This window comes from Mus caroli, chromosome 16, assembly GCF_900094665.2.
Source record: "Mus caroli chromosome 16, CAROLI_EIJ_v1.1, whole genome shotgun sequence".
NCBI lineage: Eukaryota > Metazoa > Chordata > Mammalia > Rodentia > Muridae > Mus > Mus caroli.
The window spans coordinates 41,644,521-41,651,468 of record NC_034585.1 but is presented as its reverse complement, the minus strand read 5'-3'; the positions used below and the strand labels follow the sequence as shown (position 1 = coordinate 41,651,468).

Sequence of the window (6,948 nt, the reverse complement as noted above, 5' to 3'; positions counted from 1 at the left end):
TCACAAAGGGTTCATCCTCTTGCTTTCTTCCAGCTGTTCTACCTAGTGACTGAACAGCAGAAATGAAGCCAAGCAGGATAGGAGAGAGATGAGTGCCCTTTCCTCTTTCTTTAATTCCTTGAGTTCTGCAGAATTGTTCACAGTTATAATTGTCCAAAACCAGGCATGGTTGCACAGACAGGGGAGACAGGAGAATTATGATGTCAGAGCAGCTGACTATATCTTGAATTTTGAGCCACCCTGGACTACATACACTGCTTTATGAGGAAAAAATCATAATTATCAGCTTCTGAAATTAACCTATAATAATTCCATGCTTCCCAGGCAACAATTAAAGACACAGGAGGGAAAAAGATAGAATTGTTTGTTATCTTGAGGTACCTACACTATTATGAAGTGCTTTTGTGCTTTTAATATTAAAATTGGACTAATTATATATGTATATTTCAAACACAAACAAAAGAACACCTATGCTAAATATCAGCAGAGACAACAAAAGTACAGAAAATCTTCAATTAAGAAGATAAAAAGATAAAACAACAACAAAAATCTGTGATAAGCTGGAAAGAGGATGCAGTCAGAAGACATGCTTTTAAGCAGAGTAAGCCCAGTACAGTGAGATGAGAGACCCATGGTATTACCTGTGAAAGCAAAGTGAACCCAAGACCTGAAAACAGAACTGGGATTGCAGTGGACTGGGAAGGGTGAGGGGAGGAGGAGGGGCTGATGATGGAGGAAGACATTTCTTCTTTCTTTACTTTCTTCAGAATAGAGGGTGCATTATAAACCACAAAGTTATGGCTGCTTGATTTTAATTGAAAATAGATTCCTTCATAAAATAGACTATAATTGTGGTTTGCCTTCTCTAACTCTTCCTAGTCCTCCATGCCTGCCCAAATCCATATCCTTTCTTGTTTCCTCTCATTAGAAAACAAATAGCAGATATCTAAAAATAATAATAAAATAAGATAAACTAAAAACAAATGGGGGGCAAAAGAAAGAAAAAAACCACAAGGAACACATATAGACCCCCAGACACACATTCTCATGCACCGAAATACCATAAAAACAACAAACCAGAAAGTGTAATGGATAATAAAGACCTGTAAAGGACAAAATGCCCAGACAGAGCATTATGACACAAAATGCCCCCCAAAATATCATTGATCCCATTTTGTGTTGAGCATCTATTGCTGGCATGTTACCTGCCCTTAAGTGTAGTTGCATACTCATTGAGACTCCTTTCTTTTGTGAGCAGTTATCAATTGGAGATAGCTTCTGGGTTAGAATAGGGCCTCTGTCCAGTTTTCCTGTCCAGTGGTGACTGGGACTCCATCTGGTTTAAACCTGTGCCTAGAAGGCCTTATTTCCTTGGTATCTTCCATCCCCACTGGCTCTTAATATTTTTCTGTCCTCTCTTCAGCAGACTTCCCCGAGCCCTTGAAAGAGCGATTTGATGGAGAAATCCCATTTAGAAATGTTACCTTTTTCCTATGGTAGTATGTAGAGTACCTTCCAGTACCATAAACAATAGTCAGTAGGGATGAAGTGACTAGGTAGGCAGCAGCCCAACTTCTCCATGCTCCCTGAGGTACATAGGTTTTGTCTTCCGCAATAGAGCCTGACCATCATTTTGTGGAGATGAACCACCTGATTTTTAACAAAGATGCTAAAATATATGCATTGGAGGAAGGTAACCGTAACAAATCATACTATGAAAATTGGATGTCCATATGTAGATGAATGAGAACAGATTCCTATCTCTCATTCATATAGGAATAAATTCCAAATGGACCAAAGACATTAATATGAGACGTAAACCTCCTGATGCTATTAGAGGTAAAAGTGGAAGAAACACTCAAGGTATAGCAGTAAACAAGACTTAGTAACTTAGGAAATATTCATTCAAGATATGTCAATATACAAATGTGGTAGTCACTCAGGAAATAAGGCCAACAATTGGCAAAAGATTTAAGTTAAGAAGTTTCTGTACAGCAAAGGAAACAACTGAGTTAAAAGACAGCCTACTGTATGGGAGAGAAACCTTTACTAACTATATATCTGATAGCAGACAAATAGACAGGATATACAAAAGATTCAATAAAGTAACAAAAAATCAAATAGTCCAATTAACAAATTAGTTAATGAAAGGAGTACACAGTTCTCAAAAATGAGTAGAAATGAACAATGAACACATAAAAACTGTTTATTACTAGCCATCAGAGAAATGCAAATTAAAAATATGAGATTAAATTTCACATTACTCAGAAAACAATTACAGGCTGAAGGTAGGGAAGGTAGGGAGAAATAATGTAATAACATTTTAATCAAATAAAAATTTTACTTAAACAAAAAGGGAAGTATAACAATCACAATACATGTAAATAATGATATAGAAAAGGGTGCCCTTGCACATTGCTGAGAAGAATGTAAATTACTCCCTTCCCCCTCTGCACCCCTTCCCTCCACAATGGGCAAAGAGACACCTTCACAACAGTGTTGTTCTTCTATTAGTCAGGGGCAGAGGAGATGGCAGTCTTTTGTTCATCATAGGTTGATGCCTGACATGGTGGCTAATGCTGTCTTATGTCTAGCATTCATAAAAATCAAATCCAAACAAATCCAAGAGTGACAGCACAGGAGGAGGAAGACAGACAGACCTGTGGACCACCATGCCACCCACGGACCTACCTTCCAGCACACAGCACGGGCAGACAATGGACACCTACCTGCTTGCTGGCATACCAGGCAGCATGGATGGAGAATGTCACCCAGGGGCCTGCCAGCCTGTAGTGCAAGTATCACAATGTGCAAGTATCACAATGAGGTGGTCAGATGGAGGAGAAAGAGGAGAGGATCAACCTGAGCATCATGAAGAGATGGAACTGGAAACTTGAGCATGGAGTTGAGCAGCCTGTTGTGAGTGGCCAGCCTTGCTACCTGAGACCAGGGTGAGGTCTCAGCCTAAGCTGCCACTAAGGGCCATGGCTGAGTCTGTGGCTATGCAGCAGGGCTGAGTTAGGAGTACATATCAATGTACATGGCTCATATTACTACTAGAGAACACTGGGATGTCCATGCTCTAGGCAGCCATTAGGGACCATCTGGATGTCCAGGTACTGTGAACAACTGACTCTGCCCCTCACTGGCTGCATTGCTCTGAAATGCAGCTGTTTAGAGCTGGCGTAAACAGCACTTGGGGGAGAGCAGACCCTGCACCTCACCCAGGCAACCCAGTGGAGCTGGTCCTGGTGGCATGACTGTGGGAGAGCTGACCGTACCACTTGTCTGCCATGAAGTGTCATTGATACAGAGGTGGTGCTCTCCACCTCTGCACCCTGCCTCCTCCAGCAGTCAGGAAGGCTGCCCCCAGGGTCATGAGCTCAGGAGATCTTGCACTGGCCCTTACCAGCTACAGAACTTGGGATAACAGGCCTTTCATGTTGTCTGGGCAGCATAAATGAGCTGGCCCTGGTGGTTGTGGTGCAGATGAGCCAACTCTGAGAGTGACAGTGCAGGAGAGCTGGCCCCATCATACCTCTGACATGAGGTGGCCTTGGGGGCTGGGGAGTGTCTTTGCCCTCTCATTCCTTGCCACCTGAGACAGTCAAAAGAGCTGACCCCTCTGTCATGAGAGCAGGTGAGATGTCCCTGACCCTTGCAGCAGCATTTGGGAGAGTTGACCCTGCAACTCACCTGGGTAACACAGTAGAGCTGGCCTTGATAGTTAAGGCACAGGTGAGCCAGTCCTGAGGGTGTGAAAGGGGAGCTGGCCCAGCCCCTCACCTTCTGCAGCACTTGGGAGAGTGGGCACTTGACTGGGCAGTAGTGGAGCTGGCTCTGGAGGCCTGGGGGAGGGTAAGCTGACCCTGAGGGCATGAGAGCAGGAGAGATGACCCTGCTTCCTGCTGATAGCAGCATTGGGTGGCCTAGCTAGATCAGGACTGGAGACAGTCCCCTGTTGGTTTGGATAAGGGAGAGCCGGTGGGCTGACCAGATCAGTTGCCATCCAGGCCCAGATCCAGCACTCTGAATTAGCCCACTCCAAATCTATATCATGTACAAACACTTGAGATTAGTGATAGGGCCAGTCCTGCTGTTCTAATGCTGCAGAATCTCCATGACACAGGGCAACAACCGTATAACCAGGAAGAGTTCTGAAGAGGATCCAGTACTGATGGTGTCACAGAAGCCAGAGATCTCAACCCAGACCAATGACTCATTGCAATGAATATCTGCAAGTGAAGGTGTGTAGACAGAGGGACATACTGTGGGACACACTGTGACATACTAGAGCTTCCAAAATGAGATATTTATTTATTTACTTATTTCATCCAAAATGGGCTGCTTTGTTTTGCTGCTGCTGCTGGTTATAGTAGTGCTGGTGGTGGTGGTGGTGGTGGTGGTGGTGGTGGTAGTGGTGGTGGTGGTGGTGGTGGTGGTGTGTTTAATTTTGGAAGGGGGAGGTGCTAGGACAATGGGTGAACCTGAGAACACAGAAAAGTGAGGGCACTGGGGTGCATTATATGAAACTCACAATTAACCACAAAGAACATTTTTAAAAAGAATGTGAATTAGCTTCCATCGTATTAGCCAAAATTTAGAAAGCAACAAGAGATTCTTTAATAAATAAATAGCTACATACATTATGTTATATTTGGAAATGGCACTATAATTCAGTGCTTGAAAAAAAGCCATCGGAGTCAAGGATGTAGATGGAGTGCTTGCCTAGCATTCACAAAAGGCTTGAGTTCAATTCCAAGCCCTGCAAGAAACTGGACATGGTAACTTATACATGTAATTCCAGAAATCAGTGGTTAGAAGCCCAAGGATTAGAAGTTTACCAAAATTTAGCCAATGAAGTTCAAGAGTTTATAAAAAAAGAGTCATACAATACAACCAATGGGATTTGTCTCCGGGATGCAAGGCTGGTTCCACATTCAGTCACCCATCACACCAAAAGGCTAAGGGGGAAAGTCATTATCAGGAGATACTAACGAAGCATTTGACAAACTCTAACAGTCACCAACGAAGAACTCTCAGAAAACTATTCAGTCATGTTAAAAAAAAAACAGTTTTGAAAACTAGAAAGATTATTTGAATAAATACTTTATAAGAATAATGGAACTCAAATGACCAGTAGACACATGGTAAAGATTAATGACTCTAAAGGAATGCCAACCAAAACCCAATATTGATGGTCCTGGTGTGATAGGTCTCTTTCTAGTTTTCAAAACTGGTGAGCAAGATGTAAAGTAAATAAGTAAAATAAATTGAATTTTAAAAAAGAAAAGCATGTAAATAAGTACCAGTAATCATATAATAAGGAGCAGCTCTTTCAGGAACTTTTTTAGAGCAGACCAATTTAGAGAAAATTGCCTGGCACATACTATCGATTATATCTTTGAAAGCAAGGCAGACGGCTGAATCCAGATTCAGGGCACACTGAGGGCAGCACTCAGCAGATCCTTTCACCAGATTTGTTTCTATAGCTTTGTTCTGACATTCAACAAGATTAAATATGACTTATAAATGCAATGCAAATGTTTAACACAAGGAGGCACAAAATCACATCCAGGAATGATCCAGGGGACAAAATGTGCTTGAGGTACAAGCCCCCTGTCTTTCTTCCTGGACCCTCTCTCACGGTTCCCCTAGACATATGTCACCATGTGTCATTCTTTGGACTGTGTTCCCACAGGTAATTACTAGTGATAACGTAAGATACCTCATAATAACATCAAAAATTATTGAGACAAAAATATTACCTGCATAGACCAGGGGAGAGTGGAAGGAAGGAGAAGAGAGGAAAGAGCAAGAAAGAAACTAGAGTTTCATTAATAAGAGAAAAACAAAATATATCACTAGTAATTCTAAAAATTCTACAATGTTCCTCATTGCCATGATTAAATATATACCTAGTAATGAAACTTCAAACTACATGAAGCAAAATTCCACTAAATTAAAGAGACATGTTGACTGTTGCACGATCATTGATGGGAATTTAAACTCAGCTTCCTCAAAAATGAATAGAGCAATCAGAACACTAAAAATCATTATAGACAGAATATAGTAATAATGGTATTAATTATAATGACCAAACAGACATTTATAAAAACAGTTCCAATGTACATAATAGATAGTTTCAAGTGTCCTAGGTACAATTATCAAAGTTCATTATATACTGGATCACAAACCAAATCTCTACATTTAAGAAGGTTAGGGGGCCATTAAGATGGCTCAGCAGGAAATACAGCCAAGGCACAGGTGGAAAAGTCTGAGGACCTGATTTTGAATGCTATGAGTCACATACAAAAAGGTAACAACTCCTATAATTGTCTTCTGACCCACACACAAATGCTGTGTCAGGGGTGCATTCACATAGGCACACTCACACACATACAAATACACATGCAGAAATACATACACACACACTCAATACATATATAGTTTCTAAAACAAAACAAAAAGAGGAGGTTAAAATACTTTCATGCAAAAGTCTTTCAGGCTTTTCTTAATTGTTGAAAATGGGTTGGTAATGATAAACTTGAACTCAGACATACTAAATTTATACAACTTGAAGAAGAACATAGCTGGTATTTTTGTACTTGAAGAAATGTCAGTTTGCTTTTACATTGATCAGTCTGCTTAGGAACTATGGTTCTGGTGAGACAGAGCTAAGGCAGAGACCTCTAGCACTTTAGCCATCCTTATAAGGATTATTACAGATTCTGCTTCCCCCTCCTCCCACAAGCATTACTTCTTCTTTTTTTATTACATATTTTCCTCAATTACATTTCCAATGCTATCCCAAAAGTCCCCCATACCCTCCCCCCCACTCCCCTACCCACCCATTCCCACTTTTGGGCCCTGGCATTCCCCTGTACTGGGGCATATAAAGTTTGCGTGTCCAATGGGCCTCTCTTTCCAGTGATGGCTGACTAGGCC

The 6,948-nt window shown here is 41.4% G+C and overlaps 1 protein-coding gene across 3 annotated transcripts in view; it reads right to left on the bottom strand.

The window, feature by feature from the left end:
- Nucleotides 1–6,948, bottom strand: part of Cd200r1 (CD200 receptor 1) — a 35,365-nt gene that overhangs the window by 7,708 nt on the left and 20,709 nt on the right. The window lies entirely within an intron of this gene.